At 47.7% G+C, this 23219-nt stretch overlaps 1 pseudogene across 2 annotated transcripts in view; it reads right to left on the bottom strand.

Moving 5' to 3' along the window:
- Positions 1–17355, bottom strand: part of LOC146798419 (adenosine receptor A1 pseudogene) — a 39896-nt pseudogene extending 22541 nt beyond the window's left edge. Inside the window, exon 1 of one of the 2 annotated variants that reach the window (XR_014968688.1) lies at positions 16520–17355. The product of XR_014968688.1 is annotated as an adenosine receptor A1 pseudogene, transcript variant X1 (transcript). The remainder of the gene's footprint in view (positions 1–16519) is intronic. The other variant, XR_014968689.1, reaches the window with a different exon arrangement.
- Between the last annotated feature and the right edge of the window lie 5864 nt (positions 17356–23219).

Genomic DNA, 23219 nt, shown 5'->3' with positions numbered 1-23219 from the left:
TCCATAACTCTTTCTCTTGATGTGGTGCATTTTCTTGTATTTCCCTGAGGTGCAGTTGGGCGATCTTGTCGTATTGCTGTGTGTTGTCCATAGGACAGGCGACGGTCGAGTCCGGTGTCTCGTTAGTCGTGCCTGTGTGTAGTTGTGGATCTAAACTGTCTTGGTGTGTGTCTGTCTGCTGTATCGGGGCTTGGATGTCATCATGCGTGGAGACCTTGTCTGCCGGTGTCAGTGCTTGGGCAAGGAGGATAGGTGTGTTATGAGTATGTGGCCACGTTACAGGTGGGGGGCCTCTGGCGGCCGCTTTGGCCGCCCAGTCTGCCAGAGCATTCCCTCTGGAGACAAAGTCCTGTCCATTGGTGTGTGCAGCACACTTGACAACAGCTACCTCAGCTGGAAGTGTCAGAGCTGCAATCAATTCTTCTAACAATTGCTTGTGACATACCGGTGTTCCGTCTGATTTGAGAAATCCGCGCCTTTTCCAGCGCAGTATGCTTGAATGAGTTGTGGTTGTGACGTATGCAGAGTCCGAGTATACTGTGATGCGGTCGTCGGCCCCATGTTGTAAAGCTGCAATTAATGCCGCCAACTCGGCAGCTTGGGCTGAGTAATGTGGAGGCAATGTTAATTGCTGTATAATGTCTAGGGAGTCAGAGGACTCGTGCTGCTGGGCCCGAACTACTGCTGCTCCGGTGTACCTGATCCCTGTCTCTTGGTCGATGGTAGAGGACCCATCAACGAAATACACAGTGCTGTCTGGTAGTGGGTCCTCTTTTGCTGCTCCTGACTCATCTGGAGAGTACGTGGCGCAGTCATGAGTGTCATCGTCTGAGGCTGCAATGGGATGGGCAAAAAATGTAGCAGGGTTCACCGTGTGACATTTGACGACTTTCAGGGAGGGTAATGATAATATTACTTCATATCCTGACACTCTTTGTGTTGTTAACGTTGTCTTGGCTTTTTGAATTATGGCGAAGACGGCGTGTTCAGTGTATAGTGTCAGGGGGGATCCCATGACTATGGGGGTGCTCTTTTCTACAGCAAAGGCGGCGGCAGCAAGAGCCTGCTCACAGGGGTAATGACCCTTCATGACAGAGACCAGCATGCCACTAAAGTACGCAATGGGTTTGTGACCCATAGGGTACTTCTGGGCAAGCACAGATGTCATGACCTGACCATTGCAGTGGGTGAACAGGTAGAATTCTTTAGTGTAGTCAGGTGAACCCAACACTGGTGCATTCGTTATTTCATCTTTTAGCTGTTTGAAAGAGGCTGTCATGTCTGGGGACCAGTTTATCTTGTTGCGTCTGTCTTTAGCTGCTTTAACAGCTTTCAGCAAAGGGGCTGTTATTGTTGTGAAGTCAAAGACCCATTGCCAGACATAGTTGACCAGTCCAAGGAATTTCTGCATGTCTTTTACAGTTTGGGGTTCTGGCGTTCTATTTATGGCATCAACTCTATCTGGCGTGACTCGTCTCCCTGAGGCTGACAGTATTTGGCCTAGATAGTGTACTTCTGTTTGGCAGTACTGGAGTTTGTTCCTATCCACTTTGTAACCTCTGTTGGCTAAGGTGTGGAGCAGAGCGATGGTGTCTACTCTACATTGCTGTTCCGTGGTGCTGCAGAGCAAAATGTCGTCAACATACTGCAACAAGGTGCTGCCGCATTGGAAGTTGGATAGGTCTTCTCTGACAGCCCTGTTGAAGACGCTAGGGGATTCGCAGTATCCCTGAGCTAGACGGGTGTATGTCATCTGGACCCCTTTGAACGAGAATGCCAATAGGTACTGGCTGTCTGGGTGAAGGGGGACGCTAAAAAACGCATTTTTCAGGTCTATTACGGAGAAATATTTCGCGTTCGGGGGAATTTTTGTCAGGATGACGGAAGGGTCGGGGACAATGGGAAACTCGGGTATCACTATGTTGTTTACGGGACGGAGGTCATGTACGAGACGCCATTGGTTGGTCTTACCCTTCCGCACCGGAAAAAGACAGGTGTTGCAACAGGAAACGCATGGGTATATTACCCCTTGGTCAAGCAGGGCCTGTATTGTGGGAGCTATGCCTTCTTCTGCTTCCTTTGACAATGGGTACTGTTTTATTCGTGGCAATATTGCTCCGACTTTTAAAGTTATCTTAAATGGAGCGGCAGAACGAATGAGACCTACATCATTGGGGCCGGTAGTCCACAGGTGTGACGGAATTTGAGCTAAGTCTTCCTCGCGCACTGAATCAATTTTTGGAGGGGCAGTGGGTGTTCTTTTCTCTACTGTCACCGAGAGGGGCACCTCATACTGGTACAGAATCTCTGTCATGGGGCACTGATCGGGATCGCTAAAGAGCTGGTCGTCTGAAATGTCTCTCACCTGGTGTCCGGGCTCAATGAATATCACACAGGCCCAGGAACGCATATAGTCGTCACCTGCTATGAACGCCCCATATGTCGGTGTAATATGGAGGGCAAGTAGGCCTAAAATCATGCTTGTGTCTGATATCTGGGCGTTCCTGTATTGTGGGCGGAAGAGGAACTCCTTTGGGAGCTGAACTGTGCGGTCATGCAGCTCTGGGGTGTTGGCCACAACGATATGTACTGCAGTGGAAAATGCTTGCTCGTCTACAGGGCGAGCTCGTATGTGGGCTGCCAAGGAGGAATCAACGGCGAGTGCCATCATCCTTGCCAAGGGGGTGCCTGGTATCGAGCAAATCATAGTTCCATTGTCATGGAAGTGTATGGACATGTTTAATTTTGTCATGAGGTCGCGCCCCAGAAGGTTCACTGGAGAGCGGGGGGAATAAAGCAGTGGCTGTTCCAACACCCGGTCTCCTATTTGTATGGGCACTGGTTTGGTGAAAGGGACCCTTTCTATTGCCCCAGAGAATCCCTGTGTGTCCGCTACTTGGCTGGAAATGGGCAGAAGTCCGCCAGTGATGCAGGAGTACGTGGCGCCTGTGTCAATGAGAAAGCTGTATGTTTCGTTGTTTATCGTGACCAGGACGGTGGGGTCCTCTTCACCGCTCATGGTGCATGACAAAACTGGGCACACAAGGGTTGTCTGTGGGCTGGCCTAACAAGTGTACCCCCCTTGTTGGTATTGGTGGATGGTGCTTGGTGGGTACGAATTGTTGGGTGTAGACGCGACTATGATACCCCCTACGGGTGTCGAACTGGGGCCTTGGGGCATCGCTTGGTATGTAGGTATCTGCTGTTGCTGAAGCATAGGAGCATGTAATGTAGCTTGTGCCTGTTGCATGGGGACCAGTTGTTGTGGGGGTGCCTGTTGAATTTGTGTCATTACTGGCGTTTGGAGTTGTGCTAGCTGCATGTTCTGCAGGGGGACAGGTTGGGCGTGGGTGTACTGTAGTTGGTGTTGCTGCGGGTATGACTGTTGTTGTTGGAACTGTTGTCGCATCGGCTGTGATTGGCCCCTAATTTGGTCCATGGACTTAGTACGACAGTTTCTTTGTATGTGGCCTTGTTTGTTACAATAGAAGCAAATTGTCGGTCCTGACTGTTGTTGAGTTCTCTGCTGGCCCATACCATTACTCCTGCCTCGCATGCCCGTATTATTGCTGTTCATACCGTAATACTGTTGCTGGTCGTTATGATAGTGCTGTTGTGCAGCAACGTTTTGCCCTTGGAGTTGCTGTGGCGTTTGTACATACTGTACTAGTGGCAGGGGCTGGGGCTGCACTTGGGGCATGGTATGTTGTATCGGCGCTTGCACATACTGTATGGCTGGTTGTTGTACTTGTGGCTGTTGTGGCTGTGCATATTGTACAGCAGGCTGCAGCACCTGTTGCGGAGTATATTGGGTATTGGCGGTGAGCACATTTTGAGCGGCTTGGGGAAATGTGGTGACGGCTGTCATTTGGTTCACTGGAGCGGCCAACATGACAGTATCCACAGTGTCTCTCTTTTTGTTAAGCTTCTGCTGCACCAATTTTGCAGTTGCATTTTCTATGGCAAGTTGTCTATTTTTTTCCTGTTCTATCTTCTTTTTGCAAAAATGTATGATGTGGTCTTGTATTTCAGGCCATGGCTTTGCTTCCATGGCTACTACGCCATCTAATTTTTCCTGTACTTCCTCTGGCAGGCCTCTCTTAACCATGTGATAAAAAAGTCTGCTGTTCCCCCCCGTGGCATTCCAAGAGTCGCCTAATTCTTGGTGCCACTTTTCCTTCATCCTAGAGATGAAGGTAATCGGGTCCTCATTTACTTGCATTGTTAATGACATGAGTGACCCAATGTCTGGGACATCGGGGTATTTTAGTGTTAGTTTTGTCCAAACCCCCGCTCTTATTTTGTCAAAGGGTTCTCCGTCGTATGTTGTGTCATTCATAGTTATCAGTCCGTTACTGATACTTTTAAAAATTTCTTCCGCTTCTCTCCCCATGAGGGAAATGAGCAAACTTTTCATATCGCCTATCCCTGGAACTGTGCCTGTTGTATTTTTCTCTAGGGCCACTATCCACTTGCCTGCACCCTCCGTGAGGGGGGGGAGGTTCTTTTTAATAGCTTCTCTTTCTGCAAACGACCAGCAGTGATATATTGGGGGGTCCTGCTTCCTCTTGTACAAGAGTGGCATTTGGCGAGCAAATCCCGCATCTTGAAGCGTTGGTCTCGTGGTGTCATACCGTCTGGCATATTTCTGCCATATTTTTAAACTGGCTCGCATGTAGGCATAATCCCAATCCTCATCCCCTGCACCTTGCAGGATGCATTCTACGGCTGTAGCCAGATGCTGAGGTTCAAAAGACCCGTCTCTGGGCCATGGGAGCATCTGTGGGGCCAGAGACTCCGTCCAGCCAGCTAGGTAGTCCGTGAAAGGGTTGACAGCATAATCTGAACCCTCTCCTGCTTCTACTATTTCGTTGGGAGTCATGCCATTGTTCTTTTGTAGGGCATGTGAGCTACAGAGGAGCATGCCGTTACCTTTCTTGTGTCGAGTGTTGCGCATGGAAGCGGCACCAGTGACATCATAGCTGATGTAGGCGTCAGTGACAGGGAAGTCATTATCAGGGAAGTCATATACGGTGTCATCGGGGCGCCCGTGCGTTCCTAGTATCCTAAGGTTATCTACTTCTGTGAGTCTAGGCTTCCTTTTTCCCCCTGTATCCCTTGAACTCGTCAGTCCCTGAGCCGTTTGGTGGAAGGGGTTTGTATTTGTCGCCGCCCGTGGTTGGCCGGACGATCGTACCCTAGTTGTGGCGGATGGTGGGGCGAATGGGTTCGCCACAGGTGCCGTAGTTTGTGGGGAAAGTGAGGGCATCGGTGCTGCTGCCTGCGGGCGTGGGGACTGGCCGTCGTGGCCTGTTGCGTTATTCCTGCTTGTGCCCTCAAAGGCCCCCAAAGGTGTCGTCACCTTGCCTGTGGAGGGGTCTGTAGTTCCCGGGGGTGGAGGGTCGGTGATCTGTTGTTCAGTACAGCCTAGTGTCCCATCCCCCGCTATGGCTGTGGAAGTATGTTTTTGCACGTGTTGTGTTGTTGGAATACGTGTCGGTGTTTGAGCGGTATATTGTTCCGGGCGGGCCAGGATCAGTGTCTCAGTTAATCGGTCATTAATTTGTTCCAATCTTAGCGACATGCGTCGTATTGAAGGAACTATTGAGTCTGGCTCGAGGCGGTGCAGCACTGGGTTGCCAAAGAATTCTGTGGCGGCGTATTCGGTCGGACTACATTCTAGGCTTTCGTGTGTGTTTGGGGCCGATCTCCATTGGTCATAATGGACTGGGGGTGGTGGCGGAGGGAGCCGCTGCCCCTTGCCCATCTGCTGTTGGACAGAGGAGAATGTGGTCATGTTGTCGGTGGTGTCAATGTTACAGAATGGCATGCGGTCTTGGAGCGTGGCTCCCTGCTCCTGGACTTGCGGAGCAGTTGCGTCACGGAGGGCGTCGAGGTCTTGGCGGGGATACAGTGAGTGGGGAGATGTAGTGGACGAATGATGCGATGATGTGTTGGAAGCGATAGATGACGCGATGGACGCATCATCTACATCTTCATCGCTTTCTTCGGTGTGTAGGGCAGAGGCAGCCGTGGGGAGGAGTCTTAATGTAAATTGCGCGTCTATTGGCCCTAGTAGGCCAGGTACTGCAGCGTGCAGTGTTGGACCGTTGTTGGAAGTGGGCGACGGGGGCTGGGCTGCTCCACCCGGGATGCTCGGGGATGGTCCTGTGATGGGGGCTGCTGTGGCTGACACTGTGACGGGGGAGCTTGGGCCACTGCTGGTGGCCGGTGGTGGCTGGGCAATACAATGATCGGTGGGAGGCGGAGGGGGCTCAGATGTTGCGTTGATATCGCAGGGAAGCTGACTATATCCTACCGCCGGCATGCTATTAGTGGTTGTCTGTAAGGTTAGTTCTTTTCCTTCTGTGGACGGGAGCACGGGATACATGCCACTAGCTTGATAGGGTGGGGGTGCCGAAGGGGCAGTGGGCAGGGTGGGCGTGTGCTCTTGCGTACTGTCTTTAAAGATGCGCCAGAGATCTAAAGTGGCCTTCCTTTTTTGCAGCTTGGTACCAGTGTATTTGGTGTTCAGGAAGGTGGTGGCGTGCTCCAGAATAGTTTTATTAAAGCTCCCTTCCGAGGGCCAAGGGTGGTCCATATTTTTTGTCAACTTATGGAGCTCCCTACTATGCTTTAGTATCCTTCCCTCTTGTCCGCCGAATACGCTCAGGACGTGCTGAAGGGGTGTCGCCATGGTGGGATATGGGTGCGGTCGCAGAATGTGTTCCTGGGGTGGTGTATCTATGCGCCCCTAGAGGTCTGGCACTAGTTCTGTACCTACCCCTTCGAGGATGCGGTCATATATACCGTTCTGTAATTCAATGTTTTGGGAGGGGGTGCACCCAGGGAATGTCAGCTGTCCGCCGAAGCAGGCGTCAGCTATTTTAGATTGGAGGGGATTTCTTGGCCAGAAACCTGATACAACTGTGGTCTCTCTTGGTGGGACCTTCAAAATAAAGAATATTTGAAACCCAGTATGTGTTTTATACACAGTGGAACTCAGTATCCTACTCATAGGGCTAGTTAGTGCGTGTTTGTGTCACTTGTAGAGCAACGTGGAAATGGCGGGGGATGTGTGGCTGGAATACACGGGCTGCCTGTGTCTACGTAGTGAGGCTAGTTGTGGGGGCTGTTGGGGTCTGTGGAGTGTGTGTTCAGGGTGGTGTTACAGGCAGGGAGAGGCAGGTCTCTGATAAGTTCTTCACCTACTTCCGTACATACTATGTTGTACAGTATGAATCTTAGGTGCATTTCATCAGGCCCCCTGTAGTTTCCTTCTGGGGAAAGATCGGGAAATTCGAGATTGTGGCGGGCAAAGGCAAGACGTATTTGGCTTTGCAGTGGGTTTCGTGGCCAAGAGGAGGTGAATACGGTGGGTAACTCTAAGCCTGGGGACAGCAACCGAACCCCTATGTAGATCCAGTCGGGTGTTCTGTGCACTGAGGTGCCAAATATTCGTTTGTCGTACACTGCATGGAGTGCCTGCATGGGGCTGTTATTTGTGTCGGACTCTAGGTAAATGACAGACCGGTATTACAGAGGTGTAGTGAGTAAAGGAGCACTTATTTGTTGGTTTGTTTGTGAGACTTGTTTGTGTAATCGGCGGGGCGTGAGAATGCTGGTGCGAGAGATAGAGTTATTTGGCAAGGGTGACTGAAGTCAATATTCAGTGTCTGAAAAATTGTAAGAAGGACGGCACTAGTGAGGGGCGTAACATATATAAATGAAGCTGGGTGGCCGTCAGAGAGGCCTACGATATTGTTATTGATCAGATATACAGTGATATTATTGAGGCAGTTGTCAGTCATTCCCTTTAGTTCGAGAGGGAGCAGTGCGGTAGGGTAGGAAGACTGGGCAAGGGTCTGGTATCTGCAGAGTTCTGAAAATAGTCGCCTAAGAACGCTCTCAGGAGTGATACTGTGTCGTCCTGGGACTGTTGGGAAGAATGGGAATCTGAGGCGGAGGGTGGTGGGGAATAGGGACCGTCAAGAGGGGGGATGGAAGCAGCTTCAGAAGAAGCTATTGTTTGGATGGAGTCTATTGATGATGCGTTGTCCGTGAAAAGAATGGCGGAGGGATGGTCGGGGTACCGTGGGTATATAGGAGAAGCAGTGTAAGGGACAGATAGGGTGGATGAATTGGAACGGTCGTCGGTGTACAATAAGTGCGGACAAGTGGTGTCCGGGGATGGTGGGGTGAGGGATATGGCAGGGAGGGCGTCAGATAGATCGTTCAGGGATAGTGGACAGATGCAAATTTGGGTGTTTGTGGTAAATGGGACCCCTAAGATGTCCCAGGCGTCGTTCAATATATCGCGGTCGTCGTCATTAAGCTGAATGAATTCGCCAGTGGAGGGATTGTGGACAGCTTGTGGAATCCCGTGTACAAACTGAAGAGTGCGATAAATAATATGTGGGGGGGTGTGGGACATTACTGGGTTATGGGGGAGCTGGTCATTGTTGGGTGATGGGGCACAGGAGGGAGGTAAGGGTGCAACTAAGAGACCCCTGAGCCCCCCTTTTTGGCTATCATCGGCGAGAGCAAATGATAGACAAAATGTGAGGAGGTGGGCTCGGTGAAAAAAAACGTGCGTGTGAATGGAGAGACTGTAGCGAAGGCACCCAGTTGAAGGAAGGAAGGAGACTATCAGTGGGCAATGGAACATATGCGGGTGGGGGGGGGGTGCAGGAAGTGTAGTACTGAACAGAGCGCGCGCACTGAGGCACATGAAACAGCAAAAGGAGCTGGCACTGAAACAATGAAAGCACCTAATATGCACAGCACAACGCGGGAACAGGAAAGCACACAGGGGACGAGGGACAAAGAAGCGCAATACATTTTGAGACAAGGCGACAGAAAACATAAACAGAAGGGAAAATAATGAGAATTCAAAAATAACAACGACATGGCAATCCCCAAATGAAAACATTGCAGTACACCCTGATCCCAAAATAGACCATGCAGGAGCCGTCGCGCTGGCAGTGGCGGGAGGATGGAGAGAGAGAGAGGAATAGGAGTTGGCAAGAACATGAAAAAAGGGGGGGGGGGGTAGTGGGGGGAGGAAAGAAAGGAAGAAAAAAGTGGAAGAATGAGTGCAAGGGAGAGGGAAGAAAGACAGAGGGGAGGTAGGGAAGAAATGCAGAGAAGGAGGATATGGGGGGGGGGCAGAGGGACAGAAAAGTAAGTGCAGGAGAGAAAGTTGCATGGGGGAGTCAGGGAGGGGAGGCGGAGTGAGGCAGAGGAACGGGCCGGAGCCAGGCAAGGAAGACTGTACAAACATAAAAAGGCATTTAAACTTAAAAATCCTTCTCTTTGCTTCATAGGCAATGAGATGAGAAAGGGAGGTCTTAGATCAAAACCCCAAGGGTGTGGTCACTGGCCCTCAAGAGTGAGAAATACCCTCCGTGGGTGATCGCAGGCACCAACTTGACAGTTACTGAAATGAGATGTCTGCCGCGAAAGAGGTGGATGCCCAGGTGATACTTCCTCTCTACAGCTTGAAGCAGCGCTGGACAAGACTCTCCAGTCGTGGCACGTGAGAGAGTTCTCTGTTTCAGCAGCTCCCCGTGTCCCAGGCTAACCCAGCGCTGCCTCTGTCACCAGCTCAAAATGGCCACCGCACATTACATGCGCCGATCCTGGGTAAAGAAGGGACTCTCACCAGCGTCGGAAGAAACAGTGCAAGCGCTTTCCCCTCGGTCTCACGGGGTCAGTTCAGGAGGGGGGGAGATGGCAGGTGGAATACCGCAGGAGATGCCCCCTCGAGCGGCGACTCCCCGGGGGGCGGGTTCGGAGATCTTTTTCCAGGGTCCGGCGTTCGCTCTGTCACAGCTGTGTCCTCCTCGAAGCACCGAACCACAGCCACTCCTGCCCCCCGAGGCCCCCCAAGCACTCAGCTTCACTGTCAGTCTCCGCTTGGGAGCGGTCGCATGGAGGACGCCCCAGGCGCCTCCCAGTCACGCCAGTCCTGACTGCACTTCAAGGACTCGCCGTGCGAGGCCCCGGCTTTGTAGGCCTACCGCCGCCAGCACCGCCCTAACGTTGGATCTTCGCCCCGATCGGGCACAGGATCACCGCTTCTTGCTCAGGGTGGCCGGGGGTCCCGGAAAGTACAGGGATGCAGCAATCCCGGGCTCTAGTAGGATATTTGTCGGATTTATACAGGGTTTTAGGCTGGCGGGATACGGAGCTCTACTCAAGCGCCGCCATCTCAGTTGCCGGTCAGCCTGCACCCCCTACTGTGGACTTTTGATCTTAATAGACAATTGCTAACTGAGACAGAAGTTTCAGATAATGGGCCTGGGTTTGAGTATGCAACTCAAAAGGATAGCCGTACTCTACCCAGATGCTAATGACCAAGTTGAAAAGATTGAGCAGGGTTATCAAATAGTCTATTAAGTTAATTAAGGAAAATGAAAAGCCTTCCAAGACACCAACCAAATAATGTTTTGTCCTAAATGTTAATAAAGGGCAGCTCTTAATTTGTCAGTGGTATCCCACAATTGTGCTATTGAGTATACACAAACCTGGTACCAAGATGCTTTTATTGTGGCTAAAGGAGAAATGTGGTATGAGACAGAGAAGAAGGAAGGATGATTAGGGTATTATTGAGTCAAGGAGCATCATCACAAGCTGAGAGGTTATATGGATCCTACATTGAAGAAGGTGAAGGAGGTGAATAGCATGGCAGAACAGTGGGTGGGTGTTTATTAACCCAATCGTGATAGGAAAGGGTATGCTTGGTGGTCAGAACCAATTGATGTTTTTGAAACACAGTAAAGGTATATATTAGTAAAGTACGGCCTATCGGAAGATTCTACGTGACCTGAAGAGTAATGGGGATACTAGAAACAATACATTTTTAGATTTATTTATTTATTTATCTTGAGTTTTATATAGCGCTGGCTAGACCCGTAGGTATCAGAGCGCTTTACATAAGGAACAGCGAGTTTCAAGTTACACATTTTACATAGGTTACACAATGAGGATAAGCGTTACAGGCTAACATGTTACATCTGTTAAAAGAAATCAGAACCAATTGATGTTTTTGAAATATTTAACAACACGGTAAAGGTATATATTAGTAAAGTACGGCCTATCAGAAGATTTTACGTGACCTGAAGAGTAATGTGGATACTAGAAACAATGCATTTTTAGATTTATTTATTTATTTATCTTGAGTTTTATATAGCGCTGGCTAGACCCGTAGGTATCAGAGCGCTTTACATAAGGAACAGTGAGTTTCAAGTTACACATTTTAGATAGGTTACACAATGAGGATAAGAGTTACAGGCTAACATGTTACATTTGTTAAAAGAAATCAAAACTTAGTAACCAAAGAAAAAGGGCAGAGTTACAGAAAATTTGTCATGGGAGGGTAGGGAAGGGAGAAACAGGGAGACGGGGAGAAACTGTGCCCAATGTCCGGCTGGGTAGGTGACGGCCGAGGTGATAAACCAGAGCCAATCTCCTCAATAGCTGAACCAAGCAGCTCCACCGGGTGTCGGACATAATGCTCGAACTCCGCTGTTAGGATAGTGAACAGGTGTGCTCAGAGAGTGTAAGAGTAGCTTGGGGGAGTTGGAAGGGGGGGTGAGAAACCATGGAACAGGAACACAAGGAACAGCGACAAGAATTACGAGCGAATAGCATAAAAGGACACCTGATGAAACCACAATAGCACAGTAGTATGCATTGCTAGTGTGTAGTGGAACAGAGAGAGGGACAGGAAAACAGGGAAGAGGAATGCTGATAGAGTCAGGGTAGGTAGGAGGGGGAAAGTCCATCAGGGGGAACCGTAATACATAGACGTATTACAGCAACAAGGGGGAGAAACAGCCGCCTTTTTGGGATAAAAGGTAGGTGGAAGGCAGGGTATCAGCGGGATATTAAACTGCTAATGATCCCGACCGTGGGAGCTACTTGTCCAGCTTCAGTTTGGCGGCCATCTTGGTACTGTCTGACTTAATGCTGAAGGTCTTTGGTGTTCAATGGACCAACTCTAACTCTAAGTTGTAGTAGAGCAGTGTCTCCAGAACCATATAGTTGCATTCTAACAGTGGAGCATGATCATGGCTGTCATTCTCCCACGCAGCATTGACACAAAATACCTTGCTTGGTCCTCGCAGTAGGTAGGGATGTTTTAGATGTTAAATGTTTTAGAGAAAGAGGTAGAATGGACAAATTGCAGTAGTAAGGAGAAAGGTCACAGAAGACAGGGTGGAAAGATTGTCAGCTCTGTGGAGGTATTGGTTATTTGAGTAGGGTAGAAGTCTATTGATATAAAAGACAGGAGCTGTTGTGTGAGAATATAAGTGTGGTTGAAAGTGGAGGAGGTCAGCAGGAAAAATTATCAACTTTGTAGCAGGTTATTTTTCAGGTACGCTTGAGGAGTGTGTCTTTGGCAGTGTGATTGTGGTGTGCATCGGTTATGTTGTAAACAGAGGAAAGGTATGTCGTTCATGGTGGTGTTTGTAGTGGAATGTAGAATGCTGGTACTTGAATTAGGTATTTTATGGCTGGAATGTAGGGCTAGGATGAGGGGGATGTTTGAAGAATAACTGGACAGTTGAAGAAGGGCGCAGCTTGGTGTATCATTTTTCAAGGTATTCCGGTATTTTCTGTAATTCAACAAATTTATATGGATGATATCCAGTGCACTTTGTTGTCATCTCTGGGGTCATCGTACTCCACAGGGAGTGCCTACCGTTTGAAAAAATCCAACATATGAACGTTTATTCTGTAAAATCAGTTTAAAATGTCACATAAAGAGTGCATATAATACAAAAATTGATTATTTCAAGATAAATAACTATAGAGAACCACATCAAAATTTCACAAAGATCAGACACATTGTTACAAAAATTATCTGATTTTACAGAATAAACATTCATATATTCGAAACACAACTGCCATCATGAACTCCGCCCACTCTGAGCTCCAATGGACCACTGTTCCTATTAAATCTTCAACCTTGGGAGAAAGTCGATCAGCAATGAACTCACCACCATCTTCAGCACATCCATCACCATAGCCACCTTCCCTGAGGAATGGAAACATGCTGAACTCAAACCCCTTCTCAAGAAACCATCCGGCAACCCCAGCAAACTCAAGAATTTCTGCCCGTTTCTTTGCTCCCTTTACCTGCTAAGGTCCTCTAAAAAGCCATCAACCGCCAACTCACCGGACATCTGAAGAACAACAACCTTCTTAGATCTCCAAGTCTGGATTTCATGCCAATCACATCACTAAAACCACCCTCATCACCACTATAGACAACATCAGAGCCCTCCTTGACTGAGGGGAAATGGTGACCCTAATCCTCCTGGACCTTTCAGCAGTGTTCAACACCGTATCCCACCGCATCCTTATCAAGAGACTTCACCACATAAGAATTCAAGGAGACACCCTCAGATGAATACCTCATTCCTCACCGGAAGAACCCAGACAATCTGCCTGCCTCCCTTCACCTCCAAACACAAGAGCATCATCTGCAGCACCCCTCAAGGTTCATCCCTCAGCCTCACCTACATGATCCCCCTTGCTGACATCTCAGAACCCACAGAATAAACATCATTACCTATACGGATGACACCCAGCTCATCTTCTCGCTGTCAGAAAAGCCCTCCACCATAAGGGCCAACATCCACAGGTGTATGGTGAACATCGCCAATTGGATAAAAGACAACTTCCTTAAACTCAATAAAAAAAACAGAAGTACTGATCTTCCAAAATAACACCTCTCTAGTGGAACGACTCATGGTAGCTAGCAGAACTAGGACCTTCACCGACACCTACAGATCGTGCCTGCAACCTCTGCATCATCCTGGACAGCAGGCTCACTGCGAAAAATCAGATGAACGCAGTCTCATCCACCTGTTTCCTTACTCTTCGCATATTCTGCAAGATCTTCAAATGCCTGCCTATCAACACCAGACGTACAATCACCCAAGCCCTAGTCACCAGCCGACTGGACTATGGCAATGCACTCTATGCAGGAATCACCTGGGGCCTCCTGAAAACCATACAGAACTATGCGGCCACACTCATCGTTGACCTCCCCGAGTGGACCCACTTCATCCCCCACCTCCAGAATCTCTACGGGCTCCCCATTCAGAAGAGATGCCACTTCAAGATGCTGATCCACACCTTCAAAGCCATGCACAACCAAGGACCAGCATACATCAACCACCGTCTGGAATTCCACCAACCCTCCAGGCTCCTGCACTCCACCTCCCTTCACCTCGCTCATACACCTCGCATACATTGAAGCCTCAGCGGAGGTCGTTCCTTTTCCTACCTTACAGCCTGGGCCTAGAATGACCTTCTCTTCACCTCCGGACCTCACCCTTGCTGTTGGAATTCAGGAAAGGTATAAAGACCTGACTATACGACTGAGCCGCCGCAGCAAGAATCCTCAGCGCCTGGAATCCCTCACGGGTGATTAGCCACACTTTACAAGTCGTGTTTGATTAATCCATTGATTCATTGATTGAGACTCCAGCGTCACTTTCTGTTTCACTAATGTACTGTAGAACACACCTGTGGCACTTTCTGCTAAACTGCTGTTTGGCATGGAATACCTTTGGCATATTCTGTTAGACTTATGTAATAAGGAAACAGCTGTTTGGCTGTCAGAGTGAAAACTACAGCAACCTATGTTCCTCTTTGCGACACAAATGCAAAAACAACAGTTGATGGACAGAATGCAGAACAATGTCATACATTCACCCTAGTACAGATATCTGGGCCTAAATCCATCGTTTTTTTTGCTCACCATGCCATTCCAGTTTGAACCGAGCCATATGCAAATCAGTCTTGACCCTGTGCCACATTGGAACAGTCCAGCCCAAACTGCCAAGCCAGGTCCTCCCTGGACTGGAAACAAGCATCCTAGGACCGGTTTCGGGGTTTCACCCCTCTTCAGCCAGGATAGCTTGATTCCAGTGGCATGGAGAGCACGGGACCCACGTCTGGGCATACCCGTCCCACTCGGGGTGACAAAAGCAAACACAACAGTTGTTGGACAGAATGCAGACCAATGTCATACATTCACCCCAGTACAGGGATCTGGGCCTAAATCCATCGTTTTTTTGCTCACCAACAAGCATCCTAGGGACCGTTGCGACACAGACATAATGAAATGGTCTTATAACACCTTGTATTACATAGCACACGGGCAACACTTTCTTTTGAATTGCTCTGCTGTAGGATTCTCCTGTTGTACTGAATCAGTGGCACTCTCTTCAACTCTGCTACCCTTCAGTGCAGAACATCTGCCACTCCTGTAGACCTCTCTTATATTGTGTTTCTAGTTAACAGACTGAAGAAAACACCTATGACTCTACTACATCACTATACTGCGAGACTCACGTCCGACCTCATCTGTCAGACTGTGTAGTTACTCACTTGGGGCACTTTCCTATAGCCCTCTACCACTGCTATAAAGAGGGGTGCACTTTGTGGCACTCTCCCTCAGACTCATTGACAAGAACAAAAAGGGATTGATGGAATGCTCGATATGATGTCAGCCACCACTAGTTGCTCTGAGGCTCACTTGGAGTACTTACTCTGAGACTTCGATACTGCGATGAACATTTTCAGAACTGAGTCACAGACTACTGTACTTTTTCTAAGACGTCTATACTGCAGAGTACATTTGCAGTACTGTGTGTCAGACTACTGTTCTGTGGGAAAACTTGTGGTGTTCCTCTCACTTTACTATACTATTGGGAGATATTCGTTAACACCTAAGCAAGACCCTTTCAGGCAGTCAACAACTTACACATATCAATCAATGACATTGCTAGACTGGAAATCAAGTGATGAGAAGTGGAAAAGTCCAGAAGAAAATCCTTGCATGCACGATCTGAAATAACATCCTGCCAGACATGCCACTCTCTTCTTCCCTCCTGCACTACAGAACAAGCATTGGCATAGCCAAAGGTCTCGCCTTTGGGACCTTATAAGTGTTTAGCCATGCAACAGTTACATAACTAAATACTTATAAGGTCCCAAAAGCGAGACCTATTGGCTATGCAAAGCGAAAGTGAAAGTAATCGCGGTAAAGCACGGCGCGTGTGCCCGCGCACATGCACTGTAGGTCTAGGCTGGCCTGGAAGCACTTTTTGGAGCCCTCTCAAAAAATCTTGCCAGACCAGCGCACGCGCTGGGTCAGGCGAGACCTAAAAACATGAAGTCAAATCTCATCAAGGAAGACCTCGCCTGCCATCGATAGCAGCAAGTGGAAGTGGAAGAAACTTCCCTGAGCCACCTTTGTACAGGATCGTGAACCATTCCAATCTACCTTGTCCTACCCCAAGTCCTGTTATAGCAGAATTTACCAAATGGAGTAAGTGAATTATATAAAACTCTAGAAGAATATTAATATCCTGAATAAGCGCAGATTATAGCCAAACAGTTCTTACTAAATTATTGCTTTGTTCCCTATACATAGTGGCACAATGCTACTTTTTGGCTTTCTCAATGAGGTCTGTGAAAGATAATGTATTCTCACCTGTTGCTTTTAGTTGTCAAGCATCCTCACTCACAGGTAAAGCAAGTATGTCCCTTTAGTCGAGCAAACGTCTCTACTGGCAATTTAGTAATCTTCACATCAGAAGAAAAGCAAGCAATTCTAATGTAGCCAAGAAATCTTTCCTCTCCTCTGCCAAGTGATCTTCTGCAGCCAAGAGACCTTTACTGTCAACAGCAAAACAACCTTCTCCGTCTGTAGCCAAGTGCCTTTCTGTTTGAAGGACCACCTTCATCTATAGGCAGAAGCCACGCGCTGTTTCAGACTACTTCAAAGCAATTTTATGTCTACAATCAAGCGACCTCTGTATTAGACAAGTAAATCTCAGTCTCCAGCAATGAGACAGTCCATGTCAGCAGCAAAATTACTGGTTTTCGTCTGAAGCCAATACACCTTCTTAATTATAGATTAGCAACTCTTTTCCTGCTGACAAGCCAATGTTTGAGTCTTCAACCAAGCGACCTTCTAGCTCTGCATCCAAGTTACCTTCTCCTCCTGCTTTTTAGGAGCTTCTCAACTTGCAGCCAAGTTACCTTTTTAGTGGCAAGACGGAGCAGCTCATTTGCAGCCCACCATCTCAGTTCACAGCGCAGGCTTGAGGGAAGAGAGAGCTCGGGCTTGTGGTCCATGTTGTCAGGCCATTCACTTTCCTTCTCCTTTGCACCCAGCCCGACAAACAGACACGAAATATCTGAAGATAGAGAACGCCCTTTTCAGCTAAAGTGTGACTGTGCATCAGCGACATAAGCTTTAGTGTCAGCGGCTCCTTGAGAAAATTCACACATAAGCCTTCCCGCTGCTTCCCATCCTTTCTCTAGGCCGAGGATTAGACACCCAAAAAAATAAGAGGAAGAAACTGAAAGCTGGACTTTGGCCGTTACATTGTGCTCAGTTTGTCTAACAATATAATCTGGGGAACGTCATGGCGGCTACGCTGTTTGCCAAACAAAGCTCGAGCAAATATTGCCTTCTAATCGCCATAGGGAAAATATTGACTGTCCCTCCAGGCTAGGCGTTGTGGGCAGGTGTTTATCAGTGCAACGCTTCATTAGCGCTGTCTCACAAATGGCCCTAAACCTCCCAGATCTGTTTACCCTCAATGATAAAATGCCTTCGTGAAATTAAGTGGGAAAACAGCCAGGGCCGAGAGAGCGACTAAACCACCGGACATGAGGCGGGCGAGACGCAAACACTCCTCGCATCCAAGCTGAGGTAGTCCCACAAAGCCTATTACTAACTTCAGAATCACTACGAGAAGCCCTGAATTTTTATTGGTTCTAAAAGCAAAATTAAGTATGAACTGAAAAACTCTGAACCCCACGTACTACTTAAGTGATATATTTTTATTGTTTAATTAAAATCATGCAATTTTCGATCATGACGGATCAACACATTAATAAAAATCCGGTTTTAAAACACATTAAACACGTAAAAATGCTTTCAAATTACAATTATAGGAATCCACGATAAAATACCTAGGGTGGCCACCTCTGGCTTCTACAACTAATCAAGATAACTCACAGGTCATCAACTTTGTCTCCACTGCTTATGTTTCAGTACTAATCATATTGTGCAGGTTAGCTTTTCTATGTGTACAGTTTGGACACTCCTATAAATAGTTCTATGAGTATAAGCTGCAAAATTATATAAAAATCACTTCACAAGAGTCTAGTTTCCAATTTGCTGGTAAAACGTTTGAAAAGTGCATACATTTTCTGGTGCAAGTCATTTTGTGCAAATTAGCCACACCCGCCTCACTGCTCTTACCTGCCCCAGCCGCAACTGTTAATGCTTGTCTGCAAGTTCGTACCCCCCAATTATTAAAAGACTTCTTTAACAGCCCCTTCTTTCTTCAGTTACTGGCATACACAGACTAATGGATAATGTTTTCTTCTCCATTTTTGCAAAGTCGGCAGCTCGTGGATTTTGTTGTGCACAACTACAGCATCGTGTGAGACAAGTCTTGGAGAAGCGCAAAGCTTGCTTTAATAGAAACATTTTTGAGTTCTATGGACCAACTCATTTCTAAATAAGATTGTGTTTTAGAAGTTTTATATTCATTCAACATCATCCATGCGTGTGATCTTTTCATAAAGGATTTTTTTCTTTTAGCAATGAAGATCGTTTTGTTATTCTGTTTGATGATTTTTTTTTTTTTTTTTTAAAGATGGTATTTTATTTGATAAAATATATAAATGAACTATGGCTGTATTTGCTCTTCATGTGCGGAATATAGCTTCGTTCTTAAGAAGCAAACATACACATTAGAAAATTTTAATTCATTTTACTCATGTAACGAGCTCTGCTGAGGTAATCTACTTATGACCTTTTTAAAGGATTCTGGATTAGGAGACACGCCCCATATTGAGTGTGCTCAGAATCCATCGAAATACTTCCAGACTTGCAAATTTTGAGTTGTTTGTATTACCTGCAAAAGCGATTGACACATTGGATTGGAGATGTTAGTTTTTATTCATCATCATCATCAAATATCTTTATTTCGGTCATTAAGACCATAAAAGAATACATCATAATACAAAACACATTACAATATAAAAACAATGCACAGTGTAGTAAAGATATTAGCTCAATAAAACATCATTGCATGGTTTTAACCCCTTCGACGCTCATGACGGAACGGTTCCGTCATGAGCGTCGGTTGAGCTGTGCTCATGACGGAACCGTTCCGTCATGACCACGCCCGCGCAAGCAGCAGTCAGCACAGTGGGGGAATCCGCCCCGCATGGAAGGGGTTAAGAAGGCCAGATCGTGTAAACCACATGGACGTTAAAAATTTGGCAACTGCAAATGCGATTGGGGGCGAAATGTCGGACTTGAGTAATCTAAAAGCGGGGGAATACTGATTAAATCCCATGTTCCTAAGTAGCGGACAAAGCCAGTACTTTCTTGCTCTTCTGTATACCGGGCAAAAAAATATGACATGCAAGTCAGTCTCCTGTGTGTGCTTGCAAAAGGGGCATGAGGCCGTATGTTCAGAATGTGGCCAAAGAGCAGTAAATGCCCTCAGGGGGAGAGTATTATAGCGCCATTGCATATAAAGCTTTCTTGTGAGAGTGGGACCCATATCATTATAAGTCGACTCTAAATGGTAAAAGTCTTTAAAAGCCAGGAAGTAAGCAGTATGAGAGCCCTCCTTCGCATTCCTTATGTCAACTTGCAAATAATCCTCACGAAAAGCCTTTGTGATAAGTTTGCGTGGGACTCTGGGGCATGCAGCCTCAGGGTCAAGCCATAAGTCTGGTCGATTCAGTGTCTCACAAGTATGCTTTATATAGCTTAGCCAAGGTATTTGTGTATTATTGCGGAGGCGCAGAATCTCTTGCAACTCTGATCTATATTTAGATAGTTCAGGGGAAGACCATATCTTACACCAGAAAGTTAGGGGTTTTAAGCCCAGCTCCACTGAAATCGGTCTTAAGCCCAAATCCAGTCTAAGGGGCAAAAGAGGGGTGCTAACAGGTAACGCTGTCAGCTGCCTGAGAAAAGTATTCTCCGTCACCTGGAGCTTCTGTGAGGACGTGTGTCCCCAAATTTCTGCACCATAAGTAATTGCCCCCCTAGCCTGGACCTTATATATTTGTATACGTGGGCCTATAGGCCTATATGTTAGGCCTTTTGTCAGCCTGCCAATTCCTCCCACCAACTGAGTCAGTTTCATGTTAGCCCTTAATTTGTGGGACTCCCAAGTCATGCGCTCGTTGATAACTATGCCCAGGTATTCAAAGGTAAAGACCCTCTCCAGCCTAGAGGACCCAATACTAGGACACGCACGGGTTAACGGGGGGGGGGGTTGAAGATCATGAATTTCGTTTTAGCAGCATTGATCTCCAACCCACGTTCCTCACAAAAACCTACGAAACCATCCAAAACCCGTTGGAGTCCCATGGGGGATTTGGAAAGCAGCAGGGTATCATCCGCAAACAAGATTGCAGGAACCCTGCTGCCATCCAACTTAGGGGCGTCAATGTCATTCAGGGTGCAGAGATGATCTACGACCCCATTGACAAAAAGACAAAAAAGGGTTGGGGCGAGGACACATCCCTGCCTGACCCCCCTGTCGACAGGGAAAGCGTCGGACAGAGTACCATCCCGTCCACACCTTACTTTGGCGAAGTTCCCCTGGTGGAGCCTTCTCAAAATTGAGAGAATGTCCACAGGGACCCCCATCTTCATTAACACCGACCATAACTTATCTCTAGGCACCAGATCGAAGGCGGCATGAAGATCCACAAAAACTGTGTAAAGGCTGCCACCCTCGATCAGCACCGTCTTCCAATATAAAAGAGTTAAGCGGAAGATTTGGTCGGTGGTGGAAATACCACGTTGAAATCCCGCTTGGTAGGGGCTCATAATCGCCGTTTCTTCGATCCAATCCTAGAGGCGATTTAGAATGAGCCTGCCAAAAATCTTCTGCGGTACATCTATTAGGCTAATGGGTCTATAATTGGCTGGGAGCAGAGGTGAACCCTTTTTAAAAATTGGGACAATCTCTGCTCCCAGCCAAGTACCCGGAATAGCCATGCCCTCTAGAATGGCGTTATAGAGGGTCAAGAAATAGGGGGTCCAGACATCTGGCTCCTGCTTAAACAGATCACCCGGAAGACCATCTAAGCCAGGTGCCTTTCCTGTGGCGAGACCGGTCAAAGCGGCTCGTACCTCCTTTAATGTGAATGGTTCACCGGTCTCGGTGGGGCAGTGGGGGAAGCTAAAACTTTCCTCAGCATCCGCTGGTAGTTTATAAAGAGACTGGAAATGGTCCTCCCACACCTTAGCTGAGATATTTGGTTCTAAGGCAGGTAGCAATTCCTCAGCACCCGTGTTGACACAGCGCCAAAATTTGCGCGAGTCTGCATGGGCCAGGAAATTAGTGAGTTTAGTCCATTTGTCGTGTTCCCATTCACTTTTAGCATTTAAGATCAAGGACTTATAGACACTCCGTCTGTCCCTAATATCCACGGCACCCCTCCCTTCCTTGATTGATTCCAGAAGGTCCGCTTTTGCCTTTCGGCAAGCGCCATTGTACCAGGATGGACCAGGATTTTTCCTATTAGTCCTGGTTATTGGTTTGGTTAAAATTTCAGAGACTATTTTTAGGAGATCGGCATGTATCTGTCCCAGATCGGAGTGGGTATCCTCGCTGGTGGCTTTCTCGGCTAGCACCTGAAGCTTCTCGAGAAGAGGCAATGTTTGAGCATAAAGATTATAAATCTTATCCGGATGAAAGGATAAATGCTCCCACTTTATTTTGCGTCTATTAGACTCGAGTCCCCGGCAATCCGTAGGATCGGCTGTTTGATTTCCCCTGACTGGGGCGCCGGGATGACTGTAGCTTAATTCAAGGGCATTGTGGTCGCTATCGTTCCTGGGTGTAACCCAAAAATCTTCGACAAAAAGCCAAGAAGACACCGGGACTAATACATAGTCCAGTCTAGACTCACTGCCCATTCTGTTAAAAGTGCATCTTGCTGTGGTATCAGACTTAGACCTGCCATTACAGGCACGTAGTCCGTGTTTCAGCAAGAGGGAATTAATTTGGAGAGCCAGGGGGGACCAACTCTTTGGGGCCGGAGCCTGTGTGGGAGGAATGTGCCAAAGGAGATCCTCCTCCGTGGCCAAGCCTTCCATAAAGCCAGGGAGGGGCTCATAGTGGCAGTTAAAATCCCCGCCTATAAGATAAGCGGTGCCCTGTGGTATATCCTTCACAACCAAAGCGAGCTCTGTTATAGTGGAAGACTCCTGAGTGATATTTGTTGGCCGTGAATAGATATTAATCAGCAAAAGGCTGCCGGTATTCGGCCACTCCAGCAGCACAGCGAGAATATCTGCTGAATTAGTGGGTAATACATCCGCCCTGCAGCCTAGGTCGGTGGCCACCCATGTTGTAAGACCGCCTGAGGGGCACCCTCTACCCCCCAGAGTGCGTGTGTGGAAAAAGATGCATACCCCTTATAAGTAATATTTTCTCTAGCCCAAGTCTCTTGTAAGAGACAGATGTCTTTCTGCTCAATAAAGGAACACCAGGATGGAGTATTCAATTTGTTGGAAAGACCCGCAATATTCCAAGATAATATCTTGAGGGGGGGAAGAGTTGGTACCACAGAGAGTGGGGTTGGAGAGGGAACCACTTCCAGCTCCAGCCTCTGGGGGGGAGTTTGGCCACAGTCAATTCCCTGGATAGCCCTCTGGGGTGGGGTGCTCCCAGGGAGAAGGGCCCCCATCAAACCCCCCTCTTCTGTAACTTGGGTATGACGAAGATGTTCTTTCTTTTTGGGAGGTACTGGTTGATTACTCGTACTTTTATTCGAGACACCACCACCCACCAACCCAAACGGTCAATCCACCATATCTAGGATAGAGAAACGGTTATGAGTTGGGACTTGGTTGCGACTGGGGCATCCTTTCTGCCATTGATCCCTGTCCACCAAAGAAGCCCTTGTCCTATTTCTCCTAGCCACTAGTTCCCATCCATCCTCAGCTTGCGGAAATATTATGGGAGGGTAAAAAAAGGAGAGTGGAAGGGATTGGATAGAAGATCCCGGTGTTGAATATGGCCAACTACATATATAAGAAACTGTACGGGGATCCCTAAAATTGATCAATACATAGTCACCCGTGGTGGTTTTTTTGGTGCTTCCCAGCCACGGGAGTCTCCTGACCATAA

Source organism: Triturus cristatus, chromosome 9, assembly GCF_964204655.1.
Source record: "Triturus cristatus chromosome 9, aTriCri1.1, whole genome shotgun sequence".
Taxonomy (NCBI): domain Eukaryota; kingdom Metazoa; phylum Chordata; class Amphibia; order Caudata; family Salamandridae; genus Triturus; species Triturus cristatus.
The sequence above is the reverse complement of the archived record's forward strand: the minus strand, read 5'-3'. Positions and strand labels throughout refer to the sequence as shown.